The sequence below is a fragment of the Sus scrofa genome, chromosome 11 (assembly GCF_000003025.6).
Source record: "Sus scrofa isolate TJ Tabasco breed Duroc chromosome 11, Sscrofa11.1, whole genome shotgun sequence".
In the NCBI taxonomy this organism is placed as follows: Eukaryota; Metazoa; Chordata; class Mammalia; order Artiodactyla; family Suidae; genus Sus; species Sus scrofa.
This window is the reverse complement of record NC_010453.5, coordinates 15,952,701-15,971,299: the sequence shown is the minus strand read 5'-3', so window position 1 is coordinate 15,971,299 and position 18,599 is coordinate 15,952,701. Positions and strand designations below refer to the sequence as shown.

At 49.0% G+C, this 18,599-nt stretch overlaps 1 long non-coding RNA gene across 1 annotated transcript; it reads right to left on the bottom strand.

Annotated features, from left to right (window-relative positions):
- Positions 181–18,203, bottom strand: LOC102163623. The gene is made up of 3 exons (XR_306167.3): positions 17,461–18,203; positions 1,197–1,323; positions 181–1,025 (listed from the first exon to the last, which is right to left on the bottom strand). It is a non-coding gene; the product is annotated as an uncharacterized LOC102163623 (long non-coding RNA).

Genomic DNA, 18,599 nt, shown 5'->3' with positions numbered 1-18,599 from the left:
TGAGGACCTGGGTTCGATCCCTGGCCTTGCTCAGTGGGTTAAGGATCTGGCGTTGCCGTGAGCTGCAGTGTAGGTCACAGACAGGCTCAGATCCTGAATTGCTGTGGCTGTGGCGTAAGCCAGGGCCACAGTTCCAGTTGGACCCCTAGCCTGGAAACCTCCATATGCCACGGGTGCGGCCCTAAAAAGACAAAAAGAAAAAGAAAAACAAAATTTATATGTAACATAATGCTTGTTTCCCCTACTTCTATTTAATGTTTTCGTGCATCAGTCAGAATTTCCTAAAAGACATTATGTAAAAAAGGCAACATTGAGCTTTCCAATTTTGTTTTTGGTACTAATAGGTTGACTTGAATTGACTCAAGAGGTTTTGGGAATTTAAGGCTTACAGCAAACATCCCTTTACTAAGCAAGAGAGGCCCCAGCCCCAGGCCTCACGATCACAAATACCAGTGGACAAAACATTATTATTTGTTTCAATTTTGTTGGAAAGACTTTTGAACTTTTTGAGTGCTTTGGTCAATGGGAATTAAAAGAGAGGGTGCCATGAGCAGAACTGGGCCTCCCAGGGCAGAAGACGGCAAGGACCCCAGCCTTAGTTTGACAGGAGAAAGACTCTAAACTCTTGACCAACGGGCCTCCTGTTCATGGGGCTGAGAAGCAGAGACCAGCCTGCAGCAGAGAGAGAAGCAGAGGAAGAGCCAGCGCTGGGCTTCACTTCCAGGCTCCGTGGGGTCCAAGGCTTCTGACCCCTGACCTTCCATGACTGGGCTGCTTTATGTGACACTCCAGTGTCCTCAGAAGCCTTTTTCCTCTTTACTTACATTAGTTCAAGTGATTTCTGCTTCCTGAACCCGAAAAGGTCCTAAGAAGCAAGAGTCGCCGTCACGAGTGATCACAGTTCTTCTGTCTCCACTGTGGACTGGACAAGCCATCTGGTGCCACTGACTGCAGAAGCAATCCATCAAACAAGGGGCTGGGGACGTCGCTGGGATGGCTCTAAGGTGTTCCTGGGTCATCTGAACCTGGAAGCGAGAAGGTAATGATCAAACGCTTCTAAAATTCAGGGAAGACTTGGAACACAGCTAAGTGAGGATGAGCGGTGCGTATAAAGGACATGAAAACGTGCCCTTCCTCGTCTCACCACCCACGCCCCCCCCCCATTCCTTCTATTTCCATCAGGAATCTCAGATCACCTGTTCTGTGCCAGGCACTAAGGAGACTGAGACTCAATGCCAACAGACTGTTGTACGTGCTCAGAGGGAGCTTTGCCGAAGGTGCTCTGGAGTGTGAGAAGGGTCACTGAAGCCCAGGAAGGTCTTCCTAAAGAATAAAAGGAGGAAAGGGATAATTCAGAGCATCGAGTTGTTCTGGATGCTGCAGGCTGACAGCCTCGCTGGCAATGCCGAGAGCCTGGTGCTCCAGAGACCCTCCCGGCCCGGTCCACTGGGCAGTGATGGGGCCGGGGGGAGATGGGCGCGCAGCAAAGCTGTTTTCCAGCTGAAAGTTGATTTGAGAACATCAGTAATAGAACAATTATAGGAATCAATAATAGACTTCTGTGGTCTTCTGTGGGTGCTGATTTCTGGAAGTTAGTAGGCGGCTGCAGTATTTTGAACTCCTGGATTGTTGATTTTAAATTCAATTCCTTCTACCCAAAAGAAGTGAAAAAAAAAAAAAAAGCTGAGCTGTGAACAAAGAACTGAGAATCAATTGAAATACTTAAAGATAGTCGTAATTACTTTTTTTATTTTTATTTTGTCTTTTTGCCATTTCTTGGGCCACTCCTGCGGCATATGGAGGTTCCCAGGCTAGGGGTCTAATCAGAGCTGTAGCCACCGGCCTACACCAGAGCCACAGCAACGCAGGATCCGAGCCATGTCTGCAACCTACACCACAGCTCACTACAACGCCAGATCCTTAACCCACTGAGCGAGGCCAGGGATCAAACCTGAAACCTCATGGTTCCTAGTTGGATTGGTTAACCACTGAGCCATGACAGGAACTCCAAGACTGTGGTAATTATTATACCCCCCACTCCCACCCCCCAATGTCATCGCCCTGAGGCACAGCATGGCCCAGGGTACTGAAATAGTTGGAGGTAAGAACTGGTTGTTTTTTAGAATCTGGTTGGGACGTCCAAGACATTAAGTCATGATCTACATGAGGGAGTAATTTTTTTTTAAAGTAACACTTTTTGTTGTACAAAGTTAAACAACAAAGAAGAAACAAAGGAGGCTATCCCGTTGAGGCTCAGGAAGTTAAGAATCCCACCAGGTATCCATGGGCCTCGCTCGGCGGGTTAAGAATCTGGCGTTCCTGTGAGATGCGGTGCAGGTCACAGATGCGGCTTAGATCTGGTGCTGATGTTGCCGTGGCTGTGGTGTAGGCTGGCAGCTGCAGCTCCAATTTGACCCTTAGTTTGGGAACTTAGATATGCCGAGGGTACAGCCCTAAAAAGACAAAAAAAAAAAAAAGAGGAAAAAGTCAGTCAGTCCTCCCTGTACCTCCACATAGCAAAGACACTCTAGTGAAAAAAAAAAAGACAAACAAATACAGGCCTGAGAGGAGAGTCAGAAACAAACAAACCACCACAACAAACCTTTCCTGGTGCGTAGAGCTGGGAGGGAGAGAAATTGGGGGCAAGAGACTGGACTGGGGAGGTGGCCTTCCCTACAGCTCCCCTGGGTCCTTCCCCCCGCCCTCGCCACCCTGGGAAGGAGGAGAAAGACCCTAGAACAGCGTGACCACCTGTGATGCCCCCAGGAGGAGCCCGCATCTGGTGAGTGGCCAGAGAGAGGGCAGCAGCGGTGAAGGCGGGGAGTGGATGGCAGGGCTCCCCAGATTCCCTTTGGTGCATGTCACGTCTCTTGGGGGTGGGGCAGGGAAGGTGTCACTGAGGCCCCGTCTCTTTCAGGAGGGCTGTGAGGAGGGATGTAGCCAGGTGGCTGTTCAGACACAAACACTAGAAATAGGTCTGTATATGGGGCCTACAGGGAAGCCGCTGGCATGCGTCACCCAGTGATCATTCACTCGGCTGACATCACAGGACGAGCCCCCATCGTGAGGTTCTTTCCTGCTCTTTCTCATCAGTCTTCTTGGAAATTCCGATCAAGGAAGGAAAAATGACCACAGGGAAAACCTTGATATCTGTTTGGCATTTAGAGTGTGCACACCACTTTCAAATCAATTATTTCCTTTGATTCTTTCCCACCAAGCCTGGCCTAGTGCATAGGGATTTCTTGCCTCCGCTGTGGGACTCATATTTGCCACAGGGCACGTGGAGTGTAAATTTGAGCTATTTCCGAGGCAGCTTTGCTAAGGAGTTTATGTTATTTTACAGATTGCCCTGGAGCTGCAGTTCATACACTCTGTTGGCAAAGGCCCAGGGATTCCAAGACTGCGCCCAAGGGTCCCCGCACGGGGGTGGGAGAAGGGAGGCTTCTGTGCCTCTTTCGCTTTGTGTGTTATTTTCCTCTGGGAGATGCATCTGCAGAGAGGATTCTGCAGCACAGGGAAACAGAAAGCAGAAAGAGGCATGTCTCATTGATTTTCAAATCCTCAGCTTCAAGTCCTTAGTAGATGCTCCCTGAACTCCTTTGGAAAGACTATCTGGAGGGGGAGAGAGTGAACCTGATCATCGTTGAGGAGTGGGGCAGGGAGAGTCAATGGCATGGAAATCAGGAAGTCAAATCAGGAGTTCCCGTGTCGTGGCGCAGTGCTTAACGAATCCAACTAGGAACCATGAGGTTGCGGGTTCGGTCCCTGCCCTTGCTCAGTGGGTTAATGATCCGGCGTTGCCGTAAGCTGTGGTGTAGGTTGCAGACGAGGCTCGGATCCCACATTGCTGTGGCTCTGGCGTAGGCTGGCAGCTACAGCTCCAATTAGACCCCTAGCCTGGGAACCTCCATATGCCTCGAGAGAGGCCCCAGAAAAGGCAAAAAGACACACACACACACACACACACCAAAAAAAAGTCAAATTAAAGCTTTGTAAGGTGAATGCTTTTGAAAAGTACTTGTAAGTTCAGGTTAACCAAACTCTGCAGATCAGGTGGATCAGTTGTGTAATGCAAAATTATTTTTAGAGATTTAGCTTTCTCCCAGTGGCAACTGTCTCTTTTTTAGAAGACCAATAATGTGTTATTTTCATACGCAGAGGTGAAAGGGGTGAAGAAAATTTGGGTCAGGGAAGGGGGCTGAAGGACTGTCCTGCCTCCTGTGAGTCCCCAGAACAGCTAATGGGCGTGGGGAAACTGAGAAAGAGAAAGGGCGGGATTAGTCTGAGACTCTCGGGAGATTTGGATCTTCTATTGCCTAAGCTGCCCATAGATCTACTGGTTTGTGTCCAGTGAAGCTTAGAAGCAGGACACTACAGTTTTCTTCTTTCTTTTTATGGCCACACCCACAACATAGGGAAGTTCCCAGGTTAAGGGATGAATTGGAGCTGCAGATGCCAGCCTACACCACAGCCACGGAAACACCGGATCTGAACCGAATCTGCAACCTACACTGCAGCTCACAACACTGAATCCTTAACCCACGGAGCCAGGCCAGGGATCGAACCTGCATCCTATTGGAGACAATGTTAGGTCCTTAACCCACTGAGCCACAATGGGAACTCCCCAGGACACTCCTTTCTTCATCACCACTGTCATCTCATCTCCGCTGGGGACATCCACTGTGTCCTCAAAATAGCCCAGACTCCTGTGGCAAGGAACTAGCTGGCACAGGTGAGCAGCTCACCTGCTGGCTTGCTTTCAGAGCCATCCCCTTCCCCTGTTCCTTTATATTGCTGGGGGCTGGCCAAGTGCCCAGCTTCCTGGGCCCACTTTAGGCTGGGACAGTGGGAAGCATGGGCAAAGGGGAGAACTACACCCACCCATCCTGCCTACCCCCTTTCCAGCCTGGTCTTGGGCAGTGACCACCTTTCCTCCTTGGACCCAGGTCTGCCACGCAGCCCTGCCCTGTTTCCATCCTACCCTCTGCCCCCACAGCCCTCTCCCCTCCTTGTAGTTCCTGCCTGGCAGCCCCAAACCACCACGGGGCCCTTGAGCAGCCCTGACTCCACAGCTTCAGCTTCTGGTTCCCGGGGTCCGAGGCCTCAATCTCCTCCCTTTGTTCCTTCAGCTGTGGCCATGGGAGCAGCTTCCTGAAGCTGTTCCTCTCTGCGTTACTTCCACCGCCCCCACGCCTGTTTCAGCTCTTGTAACCCCCTTGTAACTAGCATGCTCTAAGAATTTCTCCTGAACTCCCTGCCCCGGGATCTGCCTTCTTTCTTTCTTTCTTTCTTTTTTTGGGGGGCCAAGCCTGTGGCATGTGGAAGTTCCTGGGCCAGGGATCAAACCCATGCCACGGCAGTGAGCAAGTGGCTACAGTGACGACACCAAGCCACGAGAGAACTCCAGGATCTGCTCTCTTGACTGCACCCAGACTGAAACACAAGGGTTAACCTGGTAAGCGTTCTCAGCTATTTGTTCATATCCCTTTCTATTCTTCCACACACAGTGTAAGTCCATCCTTCCATCCTGAATTGTAGGCACACACTCAGTAAACACCCACCCGTCCTGCAGCTGTGATGGGCTCCCTGGCAGGGGCTTTGCTCTAGGCATCTTTCCTCCAAGCATCCACAGAAAGGAAGGCCACCAAGGAAGACCTTCTTGAGTGGCAATTAGCTTAATTTGCTTTATTTGCATTTCTCAATGTTTGTTTAGGGATGAACAGAGTTTAGACTATAGCTATTGTTTGGGCACCTAAAAGGAATGTGCCTGTAGTAAATGCATCAAAAGTTCTGTCTCCCTCTGTAAGAAAGGAGAAGCAAAAAAGAATCGCAAGTCAGAAAGTGTTGGCCTTCCACTGACAGAGCTGGAAGAGGCCAGAGTCCAGCCGTGGGGTTCTTTCTGTGCCATCGACCTCCCTGCGCCCCCATCTCAGACCCTCCTTCTTCCAGCTGAACCAGAGCCTGCCTGCCTCACAACCACTTAGCGGCCCTGCTACAAGTCAGAGAAAACAACAACAGGGAATGTGTCTTTTCAAAAGTGTTTTCACTTACTGGGGCTTTCCGAAGACAATTTTCATTTTAGAAAAGTTGTGCCGGAATCCTATCACAGCTCAGTGGTTAATGAATCCAACTAGAAGCCATGAGGTTGCAGGTTCGATCCCTGGCCTTGCGCAGTGGGTTAAAGATCCAGTGAGCTGTGGTGTAGGTCACAGAGGCAGCTCGGACCTGGCGTTGCTGTGGCTGTGGCATAAGCTGGCAGCTGTAGCTCCAATTTGACCCCTCACCTGGGAACCTCCATATGCCACGGGTGTGGCCCTAAAAATCAAAAAAAGAAAAAAAAAAAAAAGAAAAGTTGTGCCCAAATCTCTTCTCCTGGCTTTCCGCCACACGTTGCTCTGCTTGGTTGCTTCACTTCGAGAACATGGGCATTCAAATGATGGCCACAGCCAAGGGAGTGTGATACGGCCTGGAGGAGCCAGTGGGTTCTGTGTTGGGAAAAATGTTTCTTATTTAATTGATATTATTCATTGAATATGTACCCGGAATTAAAAGGTCATAGAGAGAGAGAGATTTTTAAAAATGTAAATGTCATCCTGAAGAAGTTTGCTCTCTTTTGCAGAAAACAGCTTGTTAAATCCTCAATCAGAGCTTTATACAACTTTAAAAGCAGTAATAATAGTAATAAACTGCAAGGACCACTGTGCTGTAAGCAGGAGGTTCATCATACCGGACAGAGCCTGAGGGACCTGGGGGCTGGCCGGCAGCATCTGCCTCTTTCCAGAGATTAAATGGGTAGAGTCATGTCAACGCTGGCATTGCAGGGGAACAATGGAATTGCAGGGAAACAAGTTTTCACACTTTTTTTTTTTTTCTTCTTGGGCCGAGCCTGAAGCACACAGAAGTTCCCAGGCCAGGAATGGAAACTGCGCCATGGCAGTGACCCAAGCCAGAGCAGTGACAATGCTGGATCTTTAACCACTAGGCCCCCAGGGAACTCCCAGGTACAGTCTTAAAAGGTTAGGAGTGACAGAAACACTGCAAACCATCCGGCTGAGAGTGGAGCTCACCAGTTCAGGTGACTAAAAGCACAGCCTCACGCACCGCTGGATTCAAGGACCAAAGCTCGGCATATTCTCTTTCTGTGTGGGTCTCATTCTTTCCCTCCTCAGGCCTTCCCCTGTGTTAGGGAACAAGGGTAACCAGCTAGGTACCATTCCAGTTCAGGGCACGCCAGAATAAAAGACCAGACAGACAGACATACATTCTATGGTGGGGCTCTGGTTGGCTGGATCTGGGTGACAGACTCAGCCCTAGAGAAGAGCCTGGTGAGACTGTCAGAGAGGCCCATCTCGTGCGGCCTCTGGGCCACCACTGCACCCAACTTCTTACTGTGTAGCATCTCCAGAACTCTGCTGGGTACTTCTGACTGTGAACTGTTCCCCATCAGAAGCTTAACCAGCCTCCCAGGCCTGCCTGCCTGACCACCAAGAGAACAGTGGTTCTCAACCAGGCACGTGCATCAGAACCACCCGTGGAACTTACACACACACACCCCACACACATGTATACACTGAGCCTGAAACTCAGGACTCTGCTACAAGTTTGCCACCACAGTTCCATGGATGCCAGAGAAAGCACCAGATTCCTGGGTCAGGGACACGGCACTGCGAACAACATGAGCTTCATGTTCAAGTTGGTTCCCTGGATCCTCAGGTGCTGCAGATCACACACAGTGGCCCAGGCAGATACTGGGCACATCATGAGTTTGTGTCACAGCAGAGGTACCCCAAGGTCAAGAGACCCACAGCTTTTCTAGGAACTGCAAGCAAACATACCCAGCGTTGACACCAGAGTGAAGCATTATCTTCATTATCCAAGACACCAAGTAAATCTGCCCTCTGCTCCAGAAGGAGACACTATTTCTCTCTCACAGGCAATCTGCTTTATAATCTTCCATGAAAAGACAGTTGAAAAGAGAGTCTGAACCAAAGGGCTGTGCCCTCCGCTCACAAAACATGTCAAAACACAAGAGATCCATGGGGAATTTTCTCCTAATACAATCCTGGTTAAGAAGCACTGATGCAGGATATTGTCTCTATGTCTAAATGTTCTTCATTTTTCAAACAACTCCCTGACAAATGAGCTCTTCTGATCCTGCCATACGGGTGGGGAAAGGGGCAACTGCCTTATGAACTACCACTACACAAAATAGTTTATTTCTGTATAGAAATAAACACCAGATTCAAATTTGCAGCTGTAGGAACATGTGAGGGTTAAATTAAACAACACATGCAAAGTGCTGGTGCACGGCAGGCAATAAAATTTAGTTCTCTCTCTTCTATGCTTTGCCTCCTTCATAGCCTTGCCTGAAACTATCCTGGCCACACATCAAGAATGGCTTAGATTTATGTCTTTCTCCCGCTACTGGTGGCACTGCTGAAAGGAGTCCATTGAATCCTTTAAATGAGTCCCAGGAGAGGCACCCAGCAGACTAGGAGGGCAATAAAAATGACAGAGCTGCCGGCAACCTGTTATCTGTGATTTTATGATCTGCCACTCACTTGATTTTACCATTCCTCCTGACTCCTTTTCCTACTTCCAACCCCTCCCCATTCTGTTGGCCTCCTCAAGGTCAACCTCAGAGACCGTCTACACTCTGTGTTCCCTACAGCTCCAGCTCTTACTTGTTCGTTTACTCGGTAGTAATGTACAGATGACATGATCTCTTCTATTAAAAGTCTAAGGAATTCCACTAAAAGAACTGTCAGAGCCAATAAGAGTATAGTAAGGTGACAGGATATAAGATCAATATACAAAAATCAATTGTATTTCTATACACTAGCCATGAACAATCTGAAAATGAAATTAAGACAATTCTATCTGCAATAGCATCAAAAAGAACACAATACCTGGAGTTCCCATCGTGGCGCAGTGGTTAACGAATCCAACTAGAAACCATAAGGTTGTGGGTTCGATCCCTGCCCTTGCTCAGTGGGTTAATGATCCGGTATTGCCGTGAGCTGTGGTGTAGGTCGCAGATGTGGCTTGGATCCCGCGTTGCTGTGGCTCTGGAGTAGGCCAGTGGCTACAGCTCTGATTCGACCCCTAGCCTGGGAACCTCCATATGCTGTGGCAGCAGCCCAAGAAATAGCAAAAAAGACAAAAAAAAAAAAAAAAAAAAAAAAAAAACGCAATACCTGAGGATAGTCTTAACATAAGAATCATAAGGATTAAACAATAAAAACTATAAAATATTGTTGAAATATAAAATAAGGCCTAAATAAATAGAAAAACATTTCCCTCTTCATGAATCAGAAGACAAGTATAGTTAAAATGACAGTACTTCGCAAATTGACCTACTGATTCAACACATTCCCACATGTTAAATCCCACATGTCTTCCTTATAGAAATTAACAAGTTGACCCTAAAATTCATATGGAACTTCAAGGGATCCAGAAAAACAAAAACAATCTTCAGAAAGAAAAGAAATCTTTAAAAGGAGAATAGGGCATGGCTTCTAAGGAATGCCGCAGTTTTAGTCTAAAATTCGAAAATGGCGTTGGCTGTACAACTATGAATTATACATTTTAAAAGGCTGAGTTAGGAGTTCCCACTGTGGTACAGTGGTTAAGAATCAGACTGCAGCGGTTCAGGTCACTGTGGAGGTGCAGGTTGGGTCCTCTGCCCAGCCCAGTGGCTTACAGGGTCTGGAGATGCCACGGGTGTGGTATAGCTCAGCTCAGATCCAATCTCTGGCCCAGGGGGTTTCCATATGTTGTGGGTGTGGCCATAAAAAAAAGCTGAATTTCATGGCATGTGAATTATATCTTAATAAAGCTGTTATTAAAAAACAAACAAACAAGGCTTCAAACTTCTGAGATGTGTGATATTGATGCCCATGCGACCTCATTTGTACTCATAAGGTTGTGAAGGAAGAGAATCTGGTTCTGTTACACACTTTAATGGAGCATGTTTCTTAGGTGTGGCTGCATCTGACCCAGAGAAAATTACACCTGGCATCTGACCTGCTAAGAGGTCAGGTTTCTGGGGTTCAGTGCATAAATAACCCTGGTTCTAGAGAGAAACAAGCTAGAGGGCCCAGTGCCCCGGTAGAGCTGTTTACACCCACCCTATTCACCCATGCCGCACACCTCTCTCAGCTGTCCATGGCCCTTGGAACAGGTACTTCTAAAAGTTAGTAAGACCAAGGAAACTTAAAAACAAAGAACAGCCCAACAAAAACGCAGAAGCCCATTAGTTTATCTGGAGAAATGGCGTCACCAGCCACTCAAGACACAGTGGACACATCTTCAATGCCTCCATTCTCCTCACTTTCCTCTGCCAACGGCCCATTCCGTCCAAAGTCCCCACACCAAGCCCTGTGACAGTGGCACCCACATTTCTAGAATCCACCTGCTCCAGGTCAGGGGCCGTCAACCTGTTCGCGCGTAGCCTCCTCCCTGCTCTCCCTGCCTCCGGTCCACCCTGGCTACACTCTGCTCTGCAGAAGGTCTGCTAGAGCCCAGTGACAACTAATCATTGGCGATGGGGTGCCACAGAGTGGACAACAGGTGAGCACTGTGGCTCCTGTCCTGCCAAGAGCAGTCCTCCAAGAAGGGGGCAGCTACCGTGAACCAACACTCACAGAAGCTGGATGTGAGGGAAGTACCAGGGACCTGGGCAGGGCACCAATTACATCCACTGTCACTGTTGCTTGTAAACTAAATATGGTTTTGACAGTTCTATCTGTACACACACACCCACGCGCGCACACACACACACACACACACATACACGCATGCCTGATTATGGGACCATTTTACACTCCCCTGTGGGTACCACCTCCTTAGCTGGGGACCCAGGAGGCACACAGGTAGAGAGGCACTGATGAAGAGCAGCAGCAGAGGTGGAGCCGTGGGAGGCGCGGTGGTCCTGAAGCACTTTGTTTATTACTAACTATGTCCTGAGAGGTGCTTGCAAATGTGGAAAGTGCACACAGAGACAATCGGTAATAACTAACTATAGAGTTTTCTGTTCATTACTATTCAAGGCTTGCTTCCCAGTGAGACACTTCCTAACTCACCCCTAAGTGTGCCTGAGGTAGGGAGGGGCGGCCCAGGAGGGGGGGGAGGGGCGAGGCGGTCTAGCCTGTGGCAGCTGACCATGCCTCTGCTGTCCCTTGAGGTTGGAGTCGCCTTCTCCACCAGACAGGTCAGGAAATTCACCCATTAGAGGCTAAACTGTACTCTAAGTACCCGCACCTCCCCCAGCACACTCGTTATTCCAGGCCCCCCGGGGGTAGAGGCAGGAGGCTTGGCATCTCTGCAGTCAGATGCTGAGTTAAAACACCCAGAGTCTCAATTGCTGGGAGGCTAGAGGAAGAGGCAATGGCCAGGCTCTACCAATGGTAACTGAAATTTTTTTTTAAAGAAAGAAGCAGTGTGTGTGTGTATGTGAGTGTGAGAGAGAGACACAGAGAGAGGAAGAGAGAGGAGAGACACAAAGGCTGCTCCACAGTGCTTGAACTTTGGCTTCAACACGTCTATGGCAACCTGGGCAGGGCGGGAAAGAGGAACCAGTAGGAGCTTGGGCTCTGGCAGAATCAGACCTGGTTGGGCAGCCAAAGCCTCTCTATCAATCTGTCTGCTCTGATATGCATACTTAGTGACCTCATTTGAGTTTCTCCAATAGCCGTGTGCACGCGCGCGTGTGTGTGTGTCTGTGTGTGTGTGCGTGTGTCCTCATGCATGTGTTCACTTAGAAAATAGAACCTGGTCACCAAAGGCTCAGATGCCAATAACTCCTAACAAAAATGTGTCCATACCAGGCAAAGTGAACACTCAAGGCCAAGACAGAGTGTCTATGGCCTGCGGCTGCTGGGAGTTAGTAGTTCAGTTGTTTCCCATTCACCATCCTCCTCCTCCTCCTCCTCATGGACTGAAAGACTACTTGTTGGCTGGCTTGCGATGATCATGACAATGATGATGGTGATGATAATGATGCTGATGAGCCGATGGACCAGTTTCAGTGCTGCCTCCTGCAGAGTGAAGGGCTACGCAACGGCAGGAACCATATTCAGTAGCACTGGGCTGCAGGCAATTGACTGCTGGCTGCTTGTCAACTAGACTATATGCGATTCTTATGATGACTATGAGGTCACTGTTATCAGTAATGGTGGTGATGCTGAAGAATACGAGGTAGATCTGGGAAAATATCATCAGCCTCCAGTAGCTAATGGACAGCAACAGATAGTGGAAATGGGGAATGAATAGCAACTAATGATATACACATAGAAAAAAGGTGGAGTTAGATCAAAAGAGATGAAACAGGCCTGGCTCATTGTCAAGGTGTTATGAAAAGTACTGATCCGGAGGGGGGAAATCTTGGACTTTCTCTGCTGAGTGAAGAGATGCCATGATCAGCTGGATTTCTTAACCTCATTTTGGACTGGATCATTCTTTCTTATGAAGGGCAGTCCTGTGCATCCCTGGCCTTTAACCACTTGATGCCTGTAGCACCACCACCAGCAGTTACAATAAAAGATATCTCCAAAAGGGAACCCTCTGACACTGTTGGTGGGAACGTAAGGTGGTGTAGCCATTATGGAAAACAGTATGGAAGTACCTCAGAAAACTAAAAATAGAATTACCATGTAATCCAACAATTCCACTCCTGGGCATATATTCAGACAAAACTATAATTCAAAACGATACATGAACCCCTATATTCACAGCAGCACTATCACAATAGCCAAGACAGGAGACAACATAAGTGTCCACTGATGGATGAATGGATAAAGAAGATGTGGAACATATACACAATGGAATACTCCTCAGCCATAAAAAATAACAAAATAATGTCACCTGTCAAAACATGGAGACAATTACGGATTCTCATACTAAGTGAAGTAAGTCAGAAAGAGAAAGACAAATACTGTATGATATCAATTATACGTGGAATCTATAATATGACTCAGATGAACCTATCCACAAAACAGAAACAGACTCATGGATAAAGATTACAGACTTGTGGTTGCCAAGAGGGAGGGAGTTGCGGGAGGGATGGAGTGGGAGGCTGGGGTTAGCAGATGTAAGGCTTTGTATATAGAATGGATAAACAACAAGGTCCTACTATATAGGGCAGGGAACTATATTCACTATACTATGATAAAACATAATGGAAAGGAATATTTTTAAAAGAAGGTATAGGAGTTTCCTGGTGGCCTAGAGGTTAAGGACTTGGCATTGCCACTGCTGTGGCTCAGGTTCGATCCCTGGCCTGGGAACTTCTGCATACTGCAGATGGGGCCAAAAAAAAAAAAAAAAAAAAAAAAAACCCAGAATTAAAAATTAAGAAACATAAAAAATGTGTGTATATACATATATGTGTGTACAACTGAATCACTCTGCTCTGCTGCAGTAATTAACACAACTATAGTTCAGTAATAAATAAATAAGTAAATAAATAAACCAAAAATTAAAAATGTCTCCAGACACTGCCGGGTGTTTCCTGGGGGAGGTGAAAGTCACCCTTGGTTGAGAACTCTAAGACGAAAGAGACACTGCAGAGCAACTGGCAGAGAAGATCCCAATGTGGAAGTCAAACTGAAGTTGGCTTGTGCAGGAAGAAAGAGATTGCTCTTTGGAGAAAAGACGTATCAAAAGAGCAGGCCCAGAAGCAGGACTTCAGGAGCAACAATCACAGAAGCCCAAGATTTCAGTGCAGTCTGGGCACCTGCCATCCCCGCTTTCAGATGCCCACTCGCCATGTGGACTGAACTAGAACCAGGCCCTTCCCCCCAAACAGGATGACTTTGCCCTCCCTGGACCCCTTCTTTGGACAGCATCTTCTTCAGGGTATTTGAAGGAAAGCCTGGCATTTTCTTTAGCAGCTGAGATTTTTTTTTTTTTTTTCTTTTCTGGCTGACAAGTCACCTCTGAGAGCAGAGACAAGGGGAGGCCAGTTCTAGTAGTAGAGTCCACCTCCAAGCTGGAAATGGAATCTGGAAGTGTGACTACTGCCTCTGGATCCTAGTGGGTCCCTGTAGGGACTGTAAAAGGCTCTGATTTCTAGGGAATGCACAACGTGATCGTGGGCTATGCATCTGAAAGACTGCACTCTGGTTTCCAAAGAAACAGGTTGTTAGGGTGTGAGACTCTTCTCATTATCCCTGGTTAATGCCTGTGCCTGTCTGAGGACAGCAGCCCGCAGCACTGCGCTGGAGTGACACCGCCAGGCCTCAGCTTCTTCCCCAGGGCAGCTGCCCTTGCTGGGCTGCTAAATCAGACAGTGGGCATCCAGCTGGGACTCTCAGAAGCAGAACAAATGACTGGCTGCAGTGCATCCACCCCTGTACCTGAGAGGTGACTTGGAGGTCTGGAGTTGAGATTCAGTGGGTTTTCCCAGGCTGCATGTTCTCCAGGGACTGAAATCTGCTCCCAGCAAATGGTCAGCTCAGCTGGGGACTTTGGAGTGAGAGCTGGGCAGAGCCACGGGCAGGGTGGGCTATATCGGGGCGGGGGAGGGGGGCAGAGATGTCAGAGCAATATCCCCCAGCACACGTTAACTCCTCAGTCACCAGGGGAACTCTCAGAGCACGATTCAGAGAAAGAAAGAGTGCTCTAATGAGCACACCCAGACAGAGGGCAGGTAATGGGGACAGAAGTGAACTCATGGGAGCCCCTGCCTGAAGTAGGGAGGGTTTGTGGGATTCTTCTAGCCTCACCCATGGGTTCAGCGCACCCCTTAGCGTCCCAAGCTAATTTCCACACCACGGTGAGTCCCTGAGACCCCACAGTCTCAGTGTCCTCCTACGGAGAGCAAGGGTAATGACACCCACGCCAGAGGGATCGTGAGAACAAATGAAAGAGCATATGAGAAAGAGCTTCATGCGCCCTAACATGTGCTGTTGACTGTTGGCTGGCACTGGCCCAATTCCACAGGCTTTACAATGGCACTTTTATAATAAAGCATCTGCGCTTTGACAGGAGAAGTTACAGGGATACTTTAACTCCTGGTGAGAAAACAAGATGAGAGCGCCTGACCCGAAGCCTTCAAACAGTTGGCAAACAGGCCTGGGCTCCCTGACACGGGAGGCAGGCACTTTCCCGGGATGCCAGGCTTTGAGGCAGCAGGAAGAACAGCAGCTCAGCGCTATGCCAACCCTCCCGTAAAAGTGCAAAAGATCCCTGCGGGCTCCTGGGCAAACACCCAGCCGCCCTTCAATGCTGGACCTACTGTGGGGAAGGAGGTAACACCCTGTCCACACACCAGCAAAGGCAATGGGCTGGAACTTCACTTCTTTCTTGGATCTGATCAATTCACAAAGGCCTTGGCAACCTTCTAGAGCCACTCCTTCTGTGGCAGATTGTTTGCAAAGGTGGTTACAATAACTGTCCTGTCAGGCAGAGTAACAGTTCCTCCCCTCCCATCAAGAGCATGCATCTAGGGTGGCTCTGTGACTTACACTGACCAAGCGGAAGTGACATCTCACACCTTCCAAGCCTTACAAGCCCTGTGGCTTCTGCTCTTGCTCCTTCAAGCTGCTCTGGCCATCTTCTAAAGGATCCCCCCTCGGAGTTCCCATCGCGGCTCAGTGGTTAACCAATCCGACTAGGAACCATGAGGCTGTGAGTTGGATCCCTGGCCTCGCTCAGTGGGTTAAGGATCTGGCATTGCTGTGAGCTGTGGTGTAGGTCGCGGACGTGGCTCGGATCCTGCGTTGCTTTGGCTCCGGCGTTGGCTGGCGGCTGAAGCTCCAATTAGACCCCTGGCCTGGGAACCTCCATATGCCACGGGAGTGGCCCTAGAAAAGGCAAAAAGACAAAAAATAAAAATAAAAAAGTAAAAAAAATAAATAAAGGAGCACCCCTCTAGAGCCCTTAATGAGAGGCCCTGAGACCCGTATTGACCATGTCTTTGGTTTTCTGTATCTGGTGCTCTGACGTCTAGGGCTCGCCGACCCCGAGGGACTGCCCACTCAGGGCTCTCCAGTTCCTACAGAGAGATGGGTAGCAATATTCCCATGAGTGTGGCTTTCATACACAACACAATACAACCCAAGGTCCATGCCCCAATCACCTCCTTTATTGGGGTCTCCTACTCTGGGCCACTTTCTACCTGTCTTCATTGCCCTAGACAACTAGGGACAGTCCTCAGGCCCAGAGTCTGCTGAAATTATTCAAGTTCACCGATCCTAAACCTGCACACCCTGCCCCACCCGTTCCTTGCCATGGAAACCACAATAAAGGCTCCTGCCCACATTTGCCCTTCTCCCTCTGCAGTTTGCCCTTCTCCCTCCCTTGACTCTAGTGCTTCCCCATGTGCATACACAGTAATGGCTTCTTCTCCTGGGATTTGTGAGTAAAACAGACTCTCTTTTCAATGACAACCATCTCCTGATATGGAGATAGACAGATATTGGCCTCACCGTACCAGAATATCAATAAAACCTATACTTTAAAACAAAACCAGAGTTCCCATTGTGACGCAGCAGAAATGAATCTGACTAGTATCCATGGGGATATGGGTTCGATCCCTGGCCTAGCTCAGTGGGTTAAGGATCTGGCGTTGCCGTGAGCTGTGGTGTAGGTTGCAGATATGGCTCAGATCTGGTGTTGCTGTGGCTGCGGTGCAGGCAGGCAGCTATAGCTCTGTTTCGACTCCTAGCCTGGGAACTTCCATATTCCTCAGTTGTGGCCTTCAAAAGACAACAACAACAACAACAACAACAAAGGATCCAAAATGCAAAATGTCCTGCATGGACTAGATGTGTTGCCAGAACCACTCCAGGTCTTTGCTCAAAACTCTCCAATAGGAGTTCCCCTTGTGGCTCAGTGGGTTAAGAATCCAACATGGTGTCCATGAGGAAGTGGTTCAATCCTTGGCCTCCGTCAGTGAGTTAAGGATCCAGTGTTGTTGCAAGGTGGGGCATAGGTTGCAGATGCAGCTCAGATCCTGTGTTGCTGTGGCTGTGGTGTAGGCCGGCAGCTGTAGCTCAGTAGCTCCAATTTGACCCTTACCCCAGGAACTTCCATATGCTGTAGGTATGAACCTAGAAAGTTAAAAAAAAGAAGAAAAAAACAAAAACAAACAAAAAAAAAACCCATCCAATCCCCACTGTTAGCAGGAGTGAACATAAATCTTTAAAAGTCCAGAAATAAGAAAGGAAGCTACACACACACAGACCCCAGGACTTCCTGGGTGGCTTAGTGGTGAAGGATCCAGCATTGCCACTGCTGTGGTGCAGGTTCCAGGCGCAAGTTTGATCCCTGGCGCTGGAACTTCTGCCTGCCATGGGCTTGGCAACAAAACAAAACAAAACTGAACCAAAAAGCAAACCAAAAAACCCCAGATGGAACCCAAGATGGCGACGAATCTGCCCTTTAACAGACCCTGAGTCTCACTATACGCATACTTTGCTACACTAGTGTTTGAAGACCGTGACGGAAACCACCCACCTTGGCCAGGCACGATCACAAGCCCAAGACAGCAGCCTGCACGAGTTGTCTCACAACAGGAGGCCCCGCGAGACACGTGGCGCTGCCCCGAAGGCGGACAGGGAGGATGTGGGCGGGGCCGGTAGGAGGGAGGAGACGCCCAGCCTCCCAGAATCCTCTGCGCTGGGATCCACCTGCGCAGACCAAGTACCTGCCGAGCGAAATGACTGGCCAGAGACAACCCGAAACTAACCCCATGACCATGGAACAGGAGACCGCGAGCGGCATGGCAGTCTTTTTCCTGGGTTCCTTCACCCTGCAGCTCTCCGCCCAGGCGCCCCTTCCCGATAAAGTCTCTTGCTTTGTCCACACCTGTGTCTCCTCCAATTCATTTCCAAGTGTTACCAGGCCCTGGAAGGGGTCCCCCTTCCTGCAATATTAGCATATTAAATGACACATCTACCTGCGGCTGGGCCCAGACATCAAAGACCAATAAAGGATAAAAAGAGGTGGCACCCCACTCCCTCAGAAAAAGCCCTGCCCCTCCCCACATTAGATTCAAGCAGATGCCCCGCCATCAATAGCCTCACTCTTCCTCCCTTTGCCTTTACCCCTTAAAATTAAATCGCTCTTGCCAAGTGGGCAAGAAATTGATCTGTGAACTTTGTTCTGCTTCTCCATCCTTTGATCACTGAATAAAGCTTGTGTCCATCTCAGCTCGGTTTCATTATTCACCTGCTGAAAGGAAAAAGACCCACCTTCCCTCCTCCCTCCCCGCCCCCAGCCCCCAGGCAGAGAGCCTGAGGCAGGTTAGCCCCCACCCCACCCCCAGCAGGGTCCATATGACTTAGTTTGGTAACATGTTCTGTAATATCTTTGCTTATTCGGTTTCCCCAGAACCCTGATTTTTCTTTGCAAGGCACCAGTTCGCTACTCTAAGCTAGCACCTACCTGACAGTGGACGGACCTATTAAACAAAAGTCAAATCACGCCACTCCTCCGCCTGGACCACCATCACTCCTCATGCTGCTCAGACTCAGTGCTTCCCACACTCCTGCCTCTCAGGGCTCCTGGCGGCTCCCTGAACACAGCACGTGCACCGCTGCCTGAGTTTTGCACTCTCCTTCCACTGGGACCTGCTCACCTCGGGGATCCACATG